The sequence below is a fragment of the Onychomys torridus genome, chromosome 3, assembly GCF_903995425.1.
Source record: "Onychomys torridus chromosome 3, mOncTor1.1, whole genome shotgun sequence".
In the NCBI taxonomy this organism is placed as follows: Eukaryota; Metazoa; Chordata; class Mammalia; order Rodentia; family Cricetidae; genus Onychomys; species Onychomys torridus.
The window spans coordinates 106,354,358-106,374,106 of NC_050445.1; the positions used below are offsets into that span (position 1 = coordinate 106,354,358).

The 19,749-nt window shown below is 43.1% G+C and overlaps 1 protein-coding gene and 1 non-coding gene across 3 annotated transcripts in view; both read left to right on the forward strand.

Moving 5' to 3' along the window:
• Prickle2 (prickle planar cell polarity protein 2) overlaps positions 1-19,749 on the forward strand; it is a 344,868-nt gene that overhangs the window by 47,851 nt on the left and 277,268 nt on the right. The gene's annotated exons all lie outside the window — the stretch shown is intronic.
• LOC118581007 lies at positions 5,342-5,448 on the forward strand. Its single transcript, XR_004944647.1, has one exon. It is a non-coding gene; the product is annotated as a U6 spliceosomal RNA (small nuclear RNA).

Genomic DNA, 19,749 nt, shown 5'->3' on the forward strand with positions numbered 1-19,749 from the left:
AAAGAAAAACATTTAATTGGGGTGGCTTACAGTTTCAGAGGTTTAGTTCATTATCATCATGGCAGGAAAGTATGGTGACATGCAGGCAGACATGGTGCTGGAGAGGGGCTGAGTGTTCCACATCTTGATCCCCAGGCAGCAGGAAGTGAACGGAGACACACTTCCTTCACCAAAGCCACGCCTACTTCAACAAGGCCACACCTCCTAATAGTGCCACTCCTATGGGCCTATGGGGGCCATTTTCTTTCAAACCACCACAGTGCATCTTTTGCACACCAACCCATTTGCACACCAGCCCTCACTGTAGGGTTTGGCTTCCTCAGCGTCTGTGGGAGCTGATTTCTTACCATCAGTCCCTGTGCTGACCCACTTCCTCTGTCTTGCTGTGTGGCTATCTCTTGTTGGGTTTCTCTTTCGAAGAGAACCCTGATTAAGAGAGTCCTTTGGAGTCTCTTTGTAACATAAGCTTCCAAGGCATTGGCTTGGGTAGGATCTGACTGTTACACTAGTGATGCTGTTGTGACATGCTCAACAGGGTGAGGGTCTTGATACTGTCACATCCAGTGAAAACCTCTACTGCACAGCCCTTCACGTTAGGAGTGCTGCCCTTGTTAGATGTTCCTAAGGCCTATGTTGACCATGAAACACTGTTTGGGACCCTCTCCTGTAACTGCTTGATTCTGCCTAATCATAGTTATGCGCTGACAGAGTTGCCCTTTTTAAAATTTATTTTTTGTTTTTTCAAACATGCTTTGCAGGCTGTTTTCTTGAAATCCGTGAGCAGAAAACAAGAGAGAATGAAGGAACAGCGCTTCCGCTTTCTTTGCTAGACCATGTACAATTCAGTGGCTCCAAAAGGTGTCCCCAAACACATTTTAAGCAATGTTTACTGTTTGTTTTGAAAGACATCTTCTCATGAATTAATTAAACAGCACAGGAATCCCTGGAGGGTATAAAAATAAGTATTTCTTAGGGTTGGGATTTAGTCTTGGGGCCCTGGCACAGCTAGCTGTGTGTTGTGTGACAACAATACCGAAGCTGTGGGTGGGAATGGTGGTCTGAAAGTGCAGGTAGCAGTGTGAGGACACGGGTAAGGCATAGCACTGTTTAGTCTGTAGCACCTGGTGGGACCTTGGAAAAGGAGTGAGGGTGGGAGGTATGGGTGACATTGATAGCTAAGGCCCAGGTTGGCTTTCTATATTTAGGTCACGTGGAAGGAACTGATACCTGCTCACTAGCCAATGACATCTGGATTCCTTCTCATTATAACAAAGTGCCTGAGGCTAGGACTCTGGTGCCTGGGATGGACTGTCTTTGGAATGACTGGATATGTTTCCCTATGTCATGTTTTAAACAGGGACATCATTTGCTAGTAAGGACTTCACCATGCAGAAGATTATGCCAGCAAGTCCCAAAATCAACAAATGACTTGGGAAATGGTTTGATCCATATATGTAGTACAGTGGATATCACAAAGCAATGTTGCCAACAGCTTCCTTTTCTGCATAGATAAATGTGCTCCAACCTTGTGACATGTGTTTTTAGATCAATGTACATTCAGTTTATTATTTTGAATATAACAGATAATTATTTCATTTTGTGGAAAAGTCAAGAAGGTTGTCTGGCACCAAATGCTGGGCTATTTTTCTCTCTCCAGTACTCCATGGAGCCTATGGTGGTTTGGATGAGAATGGCCCCGAGAGGCCACCAACTCCTGCTTCTAACTTCTGTTTTAGTTACTTTTCTATTGTTGTGGAGAGACACCATGGCAAAGGCAACTTCTAAAAGAGAACATTTGATTGGGGGCTTGTTTATTGTTTCAGAGAGTGGGTCTATGGCCAACATGGCAGGGAGCATGCCACTGGCAGGCAGGCAGGCAGGCAGGCTGGCTGGTTGGCTGGGTAGATGGATGGATGGTGCTGGAGCAGTAGCTAAGAGCTTACATCTTGTCTGAAAGTTGGAGGTACAAAGAAAGAGACTGATTCTGGCATGGCCTTTTGAAACTTTAAACCCCTAGTGACATGCCTTACCTCCTCCAACAAGGCTACATTTCCTCGTCCTTCCTGAAACAGTTCTTCTAACTGCGGACCATGATTTCAGATCTATACTAGGGGCCGTTCTCATTCAGACCACCACAGAACTTCGCTGATTTCCCCTGAGCGTGATTTCCTCTGATCAGTTTACAGTAACCCATCAGACCTTGCACTATAGTCCTATCCCATTTGCTCCCTGGAAACATTCTTAGTTAATGTACAGGACAAAATGTTACGTCAGACTAGAAAGCTGAGTAAAATATAAAATGGGTTTTCTAACTTTTTATAGAATAGGCTTTCTTCCTGTGACTGAGGATTATTTGTAAATAATAGAGGGAAGCATGACAAGTCCAGTGAGGCTCAGGGAAAAGAGAGAGAATTTACATAGTGAAACCAGACACACCCAGGTTCAAGTCCCGACTCTTCCTTTTGCTGTGGGTTGTTGGCCCATGTGCCTCACTCTTAGCATCCATTTCTCAGCTGTAAAATGGACTTACTTAGAGTATGTGTCTGCACACAGGCATCTGTGAAGCCTTAAACGTGCTTTGCATGCTATGGTGCCTAGGACATGGTTGTGGTTAGGTAAGGGCTTGTAGTTGCTGCTGTTTGTATAGTGAAGCCCTCATGGGCAGTAAACAAACTATTCCAGATCTGTCACCAACGTCCCTGTTTTCACATTTCCCTTGGTAACAACCATCCTGGTTTCCAGTACAGTCTCAATTCATGAAACTTTCTTCCAGGTGATTGATATGTTACATGTAATTCCACTAAAATTCTCAGAAACGTCTGTTTTGCCATCAGACCACTCTCTCCCCATTGGAAGAGAAAACAAAAACAACCCACAAAATCATGGTCCAAATTGACATGGGATTCAGAAAATGATTACAGTCTCTACAAGTGCCCTGGAGCACTGTGGTTTTGAATGACAACTATGGACTGATTCCCACCCCCAACCCCCTTGTTTTTCCTATCTGTGGTGTCCCTTTATTCTGACTGTGAGCTCAGCCATGGGCCTGCTGGGCCAGTGAGCTGTCAGTCAACCCAAGGCAAACAGAGACTGGGAGAAGGTACAGGTGCTCTGCTGCCGTCTTCCATGTTGCCATTGCCATGAGAAAAAAGTACCTGGCTCTTTGCTGTCAGAGAATGAACAGCATGGAAGGGAGCAGAGTAGATACCAATGCCCCAAGTCTGCCAACCTAGCTGCAAAAGGGAGCCCTGTAGACAGACTCGAGAGCAATGACTCACAGATCTTCAAATTCAACATTGTTGTTGTAATAGGTAACTGATATACCCAGGCTTGGAGGAAAGTGTATATTCTAGTAGTCAGATTTTCCATAGGGAAAATGTTACTTTTTTGCCTTTTAAAATTTTTATTTCCCAAATACATTTGATACCTCAAAGGTATTGTAGCTTCAAGCTGACATGTCCTCAGCAGTGCCAACCAGATTTTCAGCCCGTGGCAGGACATCGTTATTTAAAGTCTGTAGGGAAATAAAACCTGTGTACTCATTTGAAGCTGCTTGTAAGTGTCATGAACAATCATCTGTAAAAATGAGGAAAAGGATTGTATTTCTCTGCAGAATTCCACCCATAAGTGCTCAGGATAGTAAGAGTCTAGGTCCTCATATTGCTACCGAGCAAAATCTCTCAGAGGCACTCATAATTGCCCTGGAACATACTGACGCAGGCTTCCTGTGTGTTCTGTTGCCAAGGGTGCAGGATTGTGATGAAGGACAAGACACCTTTGCTTTGAGTGTTGTTTGTTAGAGGCTCTGTAACTAGGGACTTGGGCAGTGAAAGTGCTCATGAACCTGTGTATCTACCATCTTCTGGATACATGATCCTGTATCTGTTTATTGAGCATTTCATTTTTTACTTAGTGTCTGTCTGATGGTGGGTGGGTGGGCATCTACCACTTGATTATGATTTCTCTATGGGCAATAAGTGGGGCTTATTCTTTCACGTAAGTGTTTATAGTACACTGGAAACTCACAGAGAGGGAGGGAAGAAAGTTACGAAGTAAGTCATTAAATATTGACAAGTTGCTGCTTTGTTTTACATGGACTGTGTTCTTTGAAGACCATAGAAAGAGAAAGAGATCTATGTAATGCTAGATGTGTTATGTAATCCCTTCCATCTTGTTTTCCCATAAGAAGCAACATGAATAGCCCTTGTTTCATAGGCCTGGGATCCTCGAGGATTGTTGAATCAGGCCCAAGGGATTTAGTACAGTGCCTGGTGTACTTACATACAGAGCTGACACTAAACTGCTGGTGGAGCTGATGATGCCCATGGAATTTATAGCTTGATAATATTCAGTATGCTTAAAGACATACACTCCTCCTCAAGAGAATCCACATGGAAATACTTAAGTAGAGCAAACACCAGGAGAAAAATAGTCCTGATAGGAATCATGGCAAGGACACAGCTGCTAGAAGCATCCTACTGCATCCAGGACAGGATGAGAGGTCCACAGAAGCATGGATTGGGCAGAGATGATCTGAGGGTGGCTGACACTTGAAGGCTGGTGAGATCTAGCTTATGTGATGTAGACTAGGTCTTCATGGGATTCTGAGAAGGTTCAGGTCTGCCAGGGCTAGTGGATCTGGAAGAGCCTGGTGAGGAAACACACTTTGCACTTGGAGTGACAAAAGGGAAAGCCTGGGCTTGGGCTTCTTGGACATTGTTTGATTTTACCAGTTTCTGGGTAGATAGACTGCAACTCAAAAACACCATTAGTTGTGTCTACTGCTTTCTTTGTCTTTCCATTTGTTTTTTTTCAATCTTCCATTCTTTCCATCAGTCCATAAAATATCATGACTGTGAATTTGGAGAGATCTGAGGTTTAGGTTCAGATACTGCTGCTTGCTTATTTATCTACTTACTTATTGATTTGCTTATTTATTCAAAAAGCATAATTTTGCTTTGTAGTAGTCTGAATGTGTTTGGCCCCCATAAGCTCATAGAGAGTGGCGCTATTAGGAAGTGTGGTCTTGTTAGAGGAGGCTGGATGACACACACCTTTAATCCAGACCTTGCAGCTATAGGGTTTACCTTTAATCTGGGCCATACCTTTTGTTGGAAGTGTATCATTGTGGGGGTAGGCTTTGAGGTTTCATATATTCTGGTTACTGCCCAGGGTGTCAGTTGACTTCCTGTTGCCTTCAAGATGTAGGACACTCAGCTATTTCTCCAGCACCATGCCTGCCTGCATGCCCCCATGCTCCCTTTCATGATCATAATGGACTGAACCTCTGAACTGTAAGTGCCACCACAATTAAATGTTTCCTTTATAAGAGTTGTCACGGGTGCTCGCTTTGGCAGCACATAGACTAAAACTGGAACAATACAGAGAAGATTAGCATGGCCCCTGCGCAAGGATGACACGCAAATTCATGAAGCATTCCATATTTTTTTTAAAAAAAGAGTTGTCACGTTATCTCTTCATAGCAATAGTAAACCCTAATTAAGACATGCTTTTTTTTTTTTTTTTGCAATCTTTTTCTCTCATCTATGAAATGGAAAAATAATTCCTACTTGAGAAAGTTCTTGGGAAGGCAACAAAAGGTGATGTGAAATCAGGGCTGGGTTCTGAGTCGACAGGAGCAATTACCCTCCTCTTTTATTCCTTCCACTATCCAGGTAAAGGGAGCCTTTACACCTGGATGAGGCCTTTTTGACCACCAGTTTAGATCCAAAAGTTCTAAGTGGCCTCTCCTTCCTCAGGAATGGACATGACTTGGTATTCACAAAGGCTATATGAAGAAATACCAAAAAGATTCCTAAACATTTCTGGATATTTCCTAATGGGGGAGTGATCTTGGAGTGTGCATAGTGATGTCCTTGGTAGAGAATCCTGTGATTAGCCAAGGAGAACTAGTGAAGTAATATTCTCTCTCTCTCTCTCTCTCTCTCTCTCTCTCTCTCTCTCTCTCTCCTCTTTTTCTCCCCCCTCTCTCCCTGCCCCCCCTGTGTGTGTGTGTGTGTGTGTGTGTGTAAAATTTACTACCAAGTACTACATAAAAAAAACAACTCTTGCCACTCAGTTCTTTAGCCTATGCTTTTCAGAATTGGCAGGTTACAGGTCTCAGCTGCTCCAGTAGCTCCCTGAAGCAATCCTGCTGTTCTAGGGGTTGGCTTGGTGCTGGGGGCACTTTTGTGAATCAGATGTCGTCTTCCCCTGCAGGGGCTCACATGTGTAGTCCCTGCAGAGTGTATTAATCCTTCTGCTCGAGGGTTAGGCAGCAGACACCTTGGAAGAGAAGGTCTGTTGGCTTTCTGCAGTAGTTATTCATTCCCATCACAAACTTGCAGACAAGGGACAAGGAAGAGTTGACCCTGGCTCACAGTTTGAAGGTGCAGCCCACTCTGGCTGGGAAGTCATGACAACTGTAGCCTGAGGTGGCTGGGCACCCTGCACCCAGAATCACAAAGCAGAGAGAAAGTCAATGCTGGCCTCAGCTCACTTTCTCCCTGATCCCAAGGTTCAGTGCCACTGACAGTTAATCCAATGTAGAAACTTCCTCACATGGACATGCCCTGAGATTTGTCTCCGTGGTGATTCTAGATGCTGCCAAGTTGAAGGTCAATATTAATTGTGCTTTCCTATTCCATCCTAGAAATGAAACTTTTATCTCATTTATCTGGGATTTCATAAGCAATATGTATTCCTGTGGGATCTCAGCTGGTGGATTTATTCTTTTACCTTTAGTATAAGATAAGGGGCATTTGTAGTCATTTCATAGTTGTATAAATATTTAAAATGTTTAATAAACACTGGCATCAATGCCCAGTGCTGACAACCTGTGGGACAATGGCCCTGGAAGTGAGTCTTGGAGGACCCTCCTGACCCACAGTTAATCTTTCTGTGTGGTAAGGATATCTTCTGGAAGGTACAGACAGATTTTTGCAATAGGTAGGGGTGTTAATGCTGACCACCAGAAAGTCATCCTTGCAAATCAAGTATGACCCTCCTCTTTCACAATTGGAAGGCTTCCCAGGCCACCAAGTGCTAAGTCCTGTGTGAAATTTCCCTTGCCTCTGGATGGCTAGCCATTTCACCCTGCGGCTGGGTTTCCTTGGTGAGTGACACTCAAATTCCTTTTTGCTGCCTTTGTAAATGTGTCCAGTTATTCAGGACAAACATTGGACATATTGAACAAGAATGTAATATGTTCTGAAGCCAGTGATGTATCTTCCATTGCAAACCAGTTCTGCTCATCTTTTCTTTTGGAGGGGGAGTATTAAAAATAACCTTTTATCAAAATTGAAATTCAAACTAATATCTGAAATTAAAAAAACCAACCACAGTGCCAAACAGAGAGCAATAAAGACATAGAAACCTGAGGAATACACTCATCAATTGTGTATATTATCTTTTAAACAAAATATATACATGATCAAATGTTAATTTTTATTTTTTTTTTTTAAGTACAGATCAGAGATACTTGTTCACTGCAGTAACAGGTTACTTATTAGAAATCTGTTCCGGATTAACTTGTTAGTAAAGATAAGAAGGCAAATAGGTACCTGCTAGGCTTTGCTTATTTCTTTCTTAAGAGTATTCTGTAAAATTGAAATTATTTCACAATACCCATAGATACTTAAGGTTAACTCCTACAAAATGTTTCCCAACAGTATGAAGTTAAGTTTCATAACCTGAAATAACTTATAAGACATACTATGAAGCTACTGTCTCCAGAGGTAGAGATGTGTTACTTCCAAGGGTTTGCAATTGCATTGTTACAGGGCTGACCTGGAGACACAGTTGTAGGCACGGGAAGTTTCCCACATATCCTAAGGGTTATCACTGATACTCATTTGTGAAGAGGAAAAACACTGCAAATGAGGACTGTTTATATCATTTCAACCCCCCCCCCCACCCTCACACCTTCTATCTCCTTTCTCTTTCTCAAATTTGTGACTTTTATTATTGGTGCACACGCACATGGGCACATACACACACATACCACATTCCATGCTGAGTCCATTTAGTGTTGCTCATATGTACATATGTTTAAGGCTGACCACTTAGGATTGGATAATCTATCAGGGAGTTCAACCCTAATGAGGACTGCTTCTCCCTCTCTGGGCAGCCATTGGAGTCCTGTATCTCTTCAACTAGGGCTGGCGATTCATGAGATTTTCCCCACCCATGTTGGCATGTCAACCGGTGTTGGCATTGTGCCAGTCTCATTTAGGTGACCATGTTGTTAAGCTTCTGTAGATGTAGTTCTCTGTAATATATGGAAGACACCACTCTGCAGCAAGCCTACTAGTCCTCCAGCTCTTAAAGTCCCCCCCACCACCTCTTTCACAATGTTCCCCGAGCCTAGGAGGGGTTGTGCTGTGTATCTATCAATTGAAGTTGGACATCCCACAGTCATGAATTCTCTGCATTTTGACCAGTTGTGAATCTCTGGGGGGAGTCACCAGCTGCTGAAAGAGAAGCCTCTTTGATGTGGGGTGAGAGCTATATTTACCCAAGGATACAAGAGTAAGTATTTAGGATGCAATTAGAAATTACACTGATTTAGGAAAGAGCAGTAGTAGGTTCTCCTCTAGGGTCCATGACCTCACCAACCATGTGTAGTTTAGATGTCCAAGTTTACAGTACCCAGTATAAATTCCCTCCCACTTGGTAGACCCTAAATTTGACAGCGTTGTTGCCCCTAAGACATAAGTGCCATTGTTACACTCTTAGGGGATAGCTTGCTGGATTGGTCGTTGTTATGATTTGGGGGATTTACAGAGGTAGAACTGTGGATTGCTTTTCTCCCTTGGCAGCTTGCAGAGCTCCTTTTGATACTATAAGAGATAGTCCTCTGGCTTCCAGGTCAAAAGTTTAAGAGTTTTTTTCTTTTAATTTATGTATATGTCTGTGCATGCATGTTGTGCATATATGGATACCTACAGAAGTCAGAAGAAGGCATCAGGTCTCCTGAGCTGGAGTTACATGTCTTTGTGGAGCCTTTTCAGATGGGTGCTGGGAACTGAACTTGGGTCTTCTGGAAGAGCAGTAAGAGTTTATACTGTCTGAGCAGCCATCTCTCCAGCCTTCATTTCATACAAGCTTGGTTGGTTGTCTTTCTGAAGTGACCCTACCTTCCTTCAGTCCCTTACGGTGTGGTGCGGGCTGCTCTATGCTCTGTCTACACCCAGCATCTGCACTTAATGCTCACTTCAGTGGTTTCAATACAGACCCTGCCATTTGTCAAGTGTAGCATTTTGTGGTCGCATACATGCTCGGACAGAACTTTCTGAAGTTAATTGACATTCTTCTTTTACAAATTGCTACCTCTGGAGATCAGTTTTCTTTGGCAAATCCACTCTCTGTGCTGAGAATCTTGGCAGTGTCAGATGTCTGTTTGGCTTTTGTGTGTTTAATGTTATACTTCAGTGGTTCTAAACATGTGGGTTGAGACCCCTTTGACAAACTTCTATCTCCAAAAATATTTACATTAGGATTCATAACAGCAAAATTGCAGTTATGAAGTAGCAATGAAATAATTTTATGGTTGAGGGTCACCACAACATGAGGTCACAGCATTAGGAAGGTTGAGAACCACTAGACTCGATTTGGTATCTGTTCTTACTTCCAACTTGGTGGGACTGTGTTTGCCCAGGGCATTTCTGTGTATACAAAGAATACTGTAAATCTATAAGTGCCTTTGATTTCTGTTAACTGGCATATTTTAATAGGGCCTTTAGGACCTCAGGGCAGAATGGGTGCTGTTGAATCTAGTTGATAATCACCAACACCCAAAGTGAGAACATGAAAAGGGATACTTATCCTAATCATAACTCAGAAATGTGAATTAGCATTTGAAAGAAAAATGTATATGAGTTAGTAGAACTTCACAGCAGACTGTTTAGCAAATACTCCTGAAACTGTGAGTCATTACGTCATCCTTGCTGCTGGCTTTAGGTGAAAGGACTTAATTTGTCAATGGCCTTACCAAAAAGAAATCTGTGCCTCAATAGAGGACTTAGTGATTTTAGGAAATTATTTCTTTATTTGCTTGTACTGTTGAAAACATTCAGGGTTAAGTTTTTTAATTTTAATTTTATTTTATGTATATGAATGTTTTGCCTGAATGCATGTCTATGCACCCTGTGTGTTCTTAGTGCTCATGGGGGGGGGGGGGGCGGAGAGGAGGGCACTGCATCCCTTGGAGCTGGAGTTAGAGGTAGTTGTCACCCACCATGTGGGTGCTGACAATCACACCTGGATCCTTTGGATGAACAGTAAATGCTCTTAAACACTGAACCATCTCTATGGCCCAAAATTTTAAAATTTTACATTTTAATTAATTCCTCGAGAATTTCATGCATTTATATGATGCCTTTTGATCTTATTTATCCCTAGATCCTCCTCCACTCAACTCCTCCCAGATCTACCCCTCATCCCCCAACCCTTTCCAAACTCCATGCATTCTTCTTTAAAAATAAATTCATAACTTACTATGTTGGTTAGTTTTTTTGGTCAATTTGCCAGAAACTAGGGTCAACTGGGAAGAGGGACCATTAATTCAGAAAATGCCTATATCAGATTGACCGGGAGGAACATCCATGGGAGCATTTTCTTGATGAATGATTGATGTCAGATAGCACAACAAACTGTGGGCAACGCCACACTTGAGCAAGTGGTCCTGGGAAGTATAGGAAAGATGACCAAGCATTAGACTGAGGAGCAACCCAGGAACCATCATTCCTGTCCAGCCCTGCATCATTTCCTGCCTTGAGTTCCGACCCTCACTTTCCTCCAGGGGGAACTCTAGCTTGTAAGGTCAAATAAACCCTTTCTTTCCCAAGTTGCTTGTGGTCATGGTATTTACCACAGAAATGAAAGCAGGGTACAACACTCATCCAGTCCAATTTGTGCTGCTCATATACTCATGGACCATCCACTGAAGCATGGTCGATTTACTAGGGGCCATATTCTTTAAGAAAACTGACTCTTCCTCACCAGAAGTCATCAGTTGTCAGTATCTTCTCGGCTAGGGTTGGGAGTTTGGGAGCCCCTTCCCCCTCTGTGTGGGAATGTTTCCTGGCTTGATCTTGTATACTCTTGTGGAGACAACCACAGCCACTGGTGAGTTCATGAGTGTAGGGGTTCCGTCATGTACAGAAAACATTGTTTCACTTTCATCCTCCCTGAACTCTTATTCTTTCAACCTTTCTGCCCATCCAATGGTCCCTGAGCCCTGGGCTAAGACGATGCCATATAGACGTATCATTCGTGCCTGAGTATGTGAGTGTGTGTTAACTGACATCCACGGCACAAAGAATGTTCTCTAACGAGGTCTTCAAGCCACACTACTCTATGGGTAGGAAGATACATTTGACTTAGTACTGTGTCCATTTAGCAAAATAGTAGTATGTTTACCCTTGGGGCCTATGAAACTATGGTTTCTTTGTAAGATTTACAGTATCAGACATGCATTCTTCCCCATGGATGGCACCTTGAATCCAGTCAGAAACAAGGGATTAGTTTTAAGCAGATAACTGTTTGACTAAATCAGCACCCTATGTAAGCTGTCACTGAGTGAAATAGAGAGCAGTCCCTATGGCTGTCTGTTCCTCTTGTTTTTTGTTTTGTTTTGTTTTGTTTTGTTTTTGTTTTTTGAGACAGGTTTCTCTGTGTAGCTTTGGTGCCTGTCCTGGAACTCACTCTGTAGACCAGGCTGGCCTCGAACTCACAAAGATCCTCCTGCCTCTGCCTCCCCAGTGCTGGGATTAAAGGCGTGCACCACCACCGCCCGGCTGTCTGTTCCTCTTGAAGTACCAGAAAGGCCCCTGTTTATCCCTTTCTTTTCCTTTTGTGGTCCCATACCATCACTTGTTTTCTGTTTCCAAAGCCCCCGTGGGAAGCTCCAGAGGATGAGTGAGGGCAGCAGGTACAGGCACCAGAGGATGAGTGAGGGCAGCAGGTACAGGCACCAGAGGATGAGTGAGGGCAGCAGGTACAGGCACCAGAGGATGAGTGAGGGCAGCAGGTACAGGCTCCAGAGGATGAGTGAGGGCAGCAGGTACAGGCACCAGAGGGTGAGTGAGGGCAGCGGGTACAGGCACCAGAGGATGAGTGAGGGCAGCGGGTATAGGCACCAGAGGCCTGTTGCCAGGGCAGTGATGGTGGATGGGAAAGAAGAAAGGACTAAGTGAGAGAATGGGAAGTCATGAAGTTACACACAGACCAGCCCTTTGCCCGGCTGGAGTTCTGGGGACAGCTCCAAGTGTAGCATACCTGGTGCCTAGCACACACTTCTGAATTATGATGCAATGCGGTAGAAATTGACAAAGCAGGAATAGGAGAAATGGCACTTCGTGGTTCCTGGTGCAGCTCCCTGCCATTTAACGTGCTAAGAGCTTCGATTCCAGTGTCCCACAGCCTCAGGAGGCTGACATTCATGGTCTTTATCTTCTTGTGGGAGAAACTCTAACAAATAATGTTAAATTGGAAAAGGGAGATTGTTAACCCAGATATTGGATATCCACAATAGTTCAGCATCTAAATTATCTTCAGCATCAGCATGATGCTATGGATGGAAAATTCCAACATCTGACTTTGTGACAAGTCAAAATGTGGTACTGTAGGAAATTACTTCAGTCTATGTGTATAAGGCCTCTGAGAATCACACATGATGATTTCATATTTATATGTGGATCTCATCAACCAAATTTCTCATTATTTATATGTAAATATCCCCCACCCCATAGCACTGGGATTATAAGCACATACTTCTATGCCTGGCTTTTGTTTTGGTTGTTTTGGTTTTTTTTGTTTTTGTTTTGTTTTGTTGAGACAAAGTTTCTCAGTGTAGCAGTCCTGGCTGTCCAGGAACTCACTTTTGTAGACCAGGCTGGCCTGGAACTCACAGAGATCCACCTGCCTCCTGACTGCTGGGATGAAAGGTGTGTGCTGCCACCACCTGGCTATGCCCAGCTTTTTGCCATGGGTTCTGGTGATGAACTTCAGGGTCTCATGTTGGAAGGAAAGAGGAAAGCACTTTCCTGACTCTCTCTCCAGCCCCAGGATTTAGAGCTTTTAATATTAATATTTGCCACCAAGTTCCTAGAAGTGCATCTAGTTTATATTTTTCTAAATTAACGTGAATACAGAACCTCCCACCACTCTGTGTGTGTGTGTGTGTGTGTGTGTGTGTGTGTGTGTGCGCGCGCGCGCGCGCGCGCACACGTGCTGCTAATAGAGATATGTTACCGGAAATGGTTAAACTAGATGAAAACTGTTCCATTGTCTTCATTAAACAGTTGGGGAGACATTTTGGTGTGCAATCTTTTCATTTCAAAATAAATACATCTTCTCATTCTATGGCTGTGGCCTCATAAAGGAGAGCATTTGAAGTTCCTTTATTTCCTCCAAGTTTAATTATCTAAGCAATTGAGGGCAGCTGCTGCCAGGCTCACCCTTAAACCCAACACTTAGGAGGCTGACAGACAGAGCTCCATGAGTTTGAGGCCCACCAGATCTACATATTGAGAGATCCTGTCTCAAAAACAACAAAACAACAATAAAAATCTGTTGGTTTTCTTGGTGGTTGGAATTCTAGAAAGAACATTTTTTTTTTAAAAAGAATGGTTGAGTTGGTTGAATCCTGACACACAGTAGTGGATGTTGACTCTATTACTGTCATTGGCTGGAAAATACTCAGTCTGCTGGGACTGAGAACCTTAGATTTGGGGAGCTGGAAGATGACTCAGTGGATAAGAGTGCTTGTGAGCCAGCATGAGGACTTAAGCTCGAATCCCCAGAACAAACATAAAAAGCCAGGCATGACTTCATGCCTGTAACTCTAGCACTGTGGCCAGGGAGGCAGAGACAGGAGGGTCCCTGGGACTTGCTGGCTGTAAGCCTAGCTCCAGGTTCAGTGAAAGAGCCTGTCTCAGGAGAAGGCTAGAGTAGAACACCTGGCACATTCCCCTACACACACACACACACACACACACACACACACACACACACACACACACACCACAAAGATCCCTAGTTAATTCAGAGGGGAGTCCTTCCGAGATGTGCTATTGTTCTTCTGATTCCTTCCGAGATGTGCTATTGTTCTTCTGATTTAATGTTTGTGATGAGATACAACTAGAAGGCAAGCCACTAGATCAGTCCAATCTCTCACTTGTTTAAGTTGAAGAAGAACAGACACCACCTCCCCAAATTCCGTGGGCCAATAAATCATGAACTAAATAAGGCATCCAACAGAGCAAGGCAGCATATGGCAGAAACCTGCCCTTGAAGGCTGTATGGGTTTGTCTTCCCTCTGTCCCTCTTTCCCTCTCTCCCTCCCTCCATCCCTCCCTTCCTGTCTCTCTCTTTCTTTCCTTTGTTGTATCAGCAATTGAACTAGTAGTGGAAAGATATTGTCCGACACCAAGAGGGAAAATGCAGTTGAGTCATGAAAGGTGGACTGTTGGGAGGAATGGATCTGTGGGGTGCATGCTCTTTGTTTCAAGGATCCATATGCTGCAGCTCTTCGACCATGTTGAATCTCCTAAACACCAGAGAAACCCGGTTCCTCTGTTGGAACTTCGAACAGTGCAGAAGGCCACTGTAGCCCAACTTCTGCCCTGCTGACGGCCTTCTGTGCAGTTCTAGCTAGAATATAAAACATCTTCCTCCCAGCAGTGCTGTGGTGGTGGTAGGTTTTATTTTTACTTTTGTCTTTTAAACTTCATTGACAATTCTGCTCATGCTTTAAAATACTCTGGGCCCAGAGTGAGGCCTTCATGGTGCTGATTTTGATTGCGTCCACACACTGTATTTATTTACCATTTAAATCATCTTTGTCTGGAGCAGGTCCCTCGTCTGCAGCATCTGATCCCTGCTGTTGTTAATGAAGGAGAAGGGAAGGGGAGGCAGGTCCCCCCTATTGTGTGTGAGGATCCCACGGGGAAGGGGAGAGAATATGAAATGTAGCAGGACCAAGAACAGGTTGTCTGTGGTTGGAGAGGCTTTGTCTGGGTTGGTGTCTCTCCCTGGTCCAAAGATTGATGGATGGATGAGCCTCCAGGACTGCTTTAATCGTGAGAAAATAGGCAACAACCATTGTTTGCCTCCCTGTTGGCCTTCCATTCAATTGTTCTGGTACTTTTCTTGGACTCTGGCCTCTTTTGTCACGCCTCAGGGTGATGTCAGGTGCTGGGTGACCAAGAGCTGCCTGTTTCTCATAAAGACCTAGAGTTGGGAATATCTTTCTACTCCCCCATTCCCCTCCCACCCACCCCACCCTACCCCAGGCAGTAGAGCAAAAATCAGGTGCTTGAATAAACTAATCTTAAGTAATGACATGATTGAACAGAGGTAGGGCTTTAGAGGAAAATAAGGCTGGCAGCTTAACCCCATTTCTTCTTAACATGGTTTTTTTTGCTATTTTCTTCATTGTCAACTTCTTTTTTGTATTAATTTACTAGGAATTAAACCTGGAATCCCCTGGATGCCAGGAAAGTACTATGCTGCTAACCTGCATGACCAGTCATTTGCTCTTTTAACAATACTGTAAGAAGTTATTTTCCTTAATCCTTGAGCTCTTCAGCGCGCCTAAAATTTTGTGTCTAAGGTATCTCCCCTGCTTCCCCTGATCCATGTAATCTCAGGTAATAAGTTTGCTGTGAATGCTTTAAAAATGTTTGGGGGTGGGTGCTGGAGAGATGGCTGAGCTGTCAAAAGTGTGCACTGATCTTCTGAGTCCAGTTCTCAGAACCTACACTGGGCAGCTCACAATTGCCTGTAACTCCAGCTCCAGGGGAATCTGATGCCTCTAGCCCTATAACCTTCACAGGTAATTGCACTTAAGTTCAGGTACACACACACACACACACACACACACACATACACACAGGGGAGGAATTAAAAGTAAAATGAATCTTAAGGGCTGGAGAGATGGCTCAGAGGTTAAAAGCACTGGGTGAGCCATCTTACCAGCCCCATAAATACTTTGAATAACATTATTCTTGTAACATTGGTTATTGCTATTTGCTGTCTTTTGAACACCTGTTCTAGGCATGTTGGGTATATTGTCAGCCCTGAGTAGTGGCCCCTGCCAGAAGGAGATACAGCGACTAGTCCTGTAGGAAGGAGGCAGCGGAGGCACCAGGAATTACTTGACTGGAGTCAGCCCCGAGCAAGGAAGGCGGAAGCAGGAGGCTCTCCCCCATATGTCGGTTCTGATTCACTGCTGACCTAGTGTCTCTGAAGAGTGATTCCCACCTTGTCCTTTGGAGACAGATGTTCTGGTTTTCCCAGGTAGCAACTGGAACCTGTCCACATAAGGTACTCGAGCACCTTCATTTCAGCTCAGGTGATACCCATCAAGTTCAAGTAGAGCCTGAAATGCAAGATCTGAAGGGTGTATGTGGAAGTTCTCAGCTCTATCTGTCACTGCAGAGAGGCTAGAGGTGTGCCTGTCTGGAGTCTTCCCACTCATAAGAACAGTGACTTACAGAGTAATTGTTTATATAGGGTTCTTGTGCAAGAGAATATGGAACTATTGTTTCTTCAATGATATTATAGCATATTTCTTTGTCTTTACTTGTTTTTCCCCCTTGAATGCATTCACCTTGAATTCTTGGGAAAGTGAAATTTTGTTACTTTCATTCCATGTATTGCCCACAACGGTAGCTATCTACCACATTTGGCTAAAAGGCACTTGAAATGTGGTTAATTCTAATTAATTTGTTATCTATGCCAGTTCACGTTGAAGTTTGATCAAGTTAGTCTTAAAAAAAAAAAAAAAAAGACAAAACCACAGAGCATCAAATGCCTTAAAAAAAAAAAAAAAAAGACAAAACCACAGAGCATCAAATGCCCTTATTTATTTTATCAATGTATTTTTAAATTAAAATAATTAAATAATTCTTTTTCTTTCTTTCTTTTTTTTTTTTTTGGTGGGCATGGTGCGTACACTTTTAATTCCAGCACTCAGGAAGCAGAGGAAGGTGGGTTCTCTGTGAGTTCAAGGCAAACATGGTCTACATAGAGAGGTCCAGGACAATTAGGACTTCATAGAGAGACTTTGTAAAAAATCAAAACCAAACAAATAACAAAGAAGAATTCCTGTTTTAAGCTGAGCATGGTGATGCATGTCTTTAATCCAGCACTTAGAAGGCAGAGGCGAGTTGATCTCTGAATTTGAAGCCAGCCTGGTCTACAGAGTGAGTTCTAGGACAGCCAGAGTTACCCAGAGAAACCCTGTCTTGAAAAATCAAAAGAAAACTATTGTTTTAAAATTTTTATTTAATTTTTTTCGTTCACTGTATTTTGATTATATTCTTCCCCTCCCCCAGGTCTGCCAAGCTCCACCCCACCTCTCCATCCACCCAACTTCATGTTCTTTCTCTCTTTCTCACTCAAAAAAAAAAAAAAAAAAAAGAAAAGAAAAGAGAAAAAAACAGTAACAGGAAAAACAACAAAATACAAAAAATGAAAAAGACAAAAAAAAAAAAAAACAAAATAAAACAAGAAGCGCATACATACACACAAAACCTAGTGTCTGTTCTGTGCTGGTTGCCTGTTCCTGGGCAGAGCACCCGCCCTGCAGTGTGGCTGGCATCCCCAGTGGTGCTCCATTAGAGAGAACTGGTTTCCCCTTCCCAGCAGGTAGCAACTACAAATAGCTTCTGGGTTGGGGTGAGACTTTGAGTCCACTCCCCTTCTCAGTGCCGGGATTTTGTTTGTTTTGAAACTGTGCAGGTCTTGGCAGAGTCTCTGTGAGTTCCCATTTGTATCCATTTTGAACGGTCTGGAGATGCAAGTGCGATGCTCCGTGCCCTCTCCCTAGAGCCTCATTATGTTTGTTTGTCTGTCTGTCTGTCTGTTTTATAGAACTTTTATTTCACATGCTTCAATGAGTGATTTTTTGTTTTGCTTCTACAGTGTCTACTAGATCACCTTATGTTTAATTAAACATTAGGACTCAATAAGTCTACGTGGTTTGGCATAGGTCTCCTCAGAAAACTGTAGAGCAGGAGCTGTGACTAGCAAGGTTAGGCTTCGCAGTAATGCAGAAGCCTCTATATCGCTCTCTGAGATCCAGTGTCTCCTAGTACTGGCTCTCAACCTGTGGGTCACAACCCCTTTGGGAGTCATATATCAGATATCCTGCATATCAGCTATTTACATGACAATTCATAGCAGTAACAAAATTACAGTTACAAAGTAGCAATGAAATAACTTTATGGTTGGGGGTCACCACACAGTGAGGAACTGTATTAAAGGGTGGCAGTGTTAGGAAGGTTGAGAACCACTGTGTGACAGCTCAGGGCATGCAGTTGTAAGAGTTTTTATGTCACAGCTCCCTGCATCTGGAGCTTTCTCATTTTGGAAGCAGCTTAGTTCTGAAGATGTTTTCTAACCCCAAACATCAGCAAAGCTCTCTGACAATATGGCGGATGCACACATCTTAGTTTTTACAAGGGCTGGGTGAGTAACTGAAGTCACCTAAGAAGATGTAGCATTTTTTCCTTCAACTACTTAGGAAGTACCTAAAACTATATAAAGACCAAAAGAAAAAATACTTACATTTTCATTTCCCTGATAGTGATGCTGAACATTTTTCCTATGTTTATCAGACATTTGCACTTCATCTTTTTGAGAGCTGTGTGTTTGGTTTCCTCCATCCCCCAGGGTAAGAGATGAGGATCTAGTTTCAATCTCTATATTTGGGTATCCAGATTTTTCAGCATCATGAAAAGGCTTTCATTATTTATTTATTTAGATAAAAAGTCAAGTGGCTATAGCTACAATGGTTTATATGAGCCCTGTGTTCTATAGCTCTGTGCCCCTGATTTTACTCCGGTACCAGGCTGTTTTGTTAATATGGCTCTGTAGTGTAACTTCTGATGCAGTGGCCTTCTTTTTAATCAGTGTTTTTGGCATTATTTGGTGTGGGTCGTTCAGTGAAACTACAGACCACTGCAGACCTAGGAATGTGTCTCAAAATCTGAGTTTTTTTTGTAAAAAGAAAGTGTATCCATCTTTATTGGTAAACAGTGTGTGGTTTCCCTAGCTGCCTAGGAAAGGACTTTTCATGGGAAAAGAGATTGGAGATGGAGGTGGGGAGGTCACACACATGGCCCAGACAGGGGACTTTTGGGCCCAGCAGACTTTTATCTATAAAAAAAAAGACAGTCTTTGCCCATGTATTTTCCTCCTGTCTTCCTGTAATGTATGTTATCACCCCATTGTTCAGCCCCTCTTTTCCTGGACATCCATATGGAATTTAAACTCTAATAGTTTAGCCCTTCTTTTGAGTATTCCATGTCCACCTCTATTCATGACTCCTGTGTTTCCTTGTGTTAACTGTTACATGTTTTCCAATATTGATAATTTATCTATTGGCAGTTTATTTCCTAGGCCAAAAAAAAAATTATGAGTTTGTCTTAAGGAAAAGGTTATATTGAAAATTTCTCTGAGCTGTAACATCTAAGTGAGATAAAATCCAGCAGATTCCTAGTCTGATGAAGAGCCGCTCTCTGCTTCAGAGGGACTGCCACCTTGCTGCAGATGGCTTGGCAGAGAGGGTAGCCACCGCCCTTCAGTTCTCTTCCTTGCACTTGCTAGGCATGTGCTCTACCACTGAGCTAAATCCCCAACCCCCAGTTCTCTTTCTTATAAAGGCAATCATTCCATTTGTGAGGGAAGAGTCATCAGGACTTAATCAATTCTTCATAGACCCCACCTATTAGTACTTTA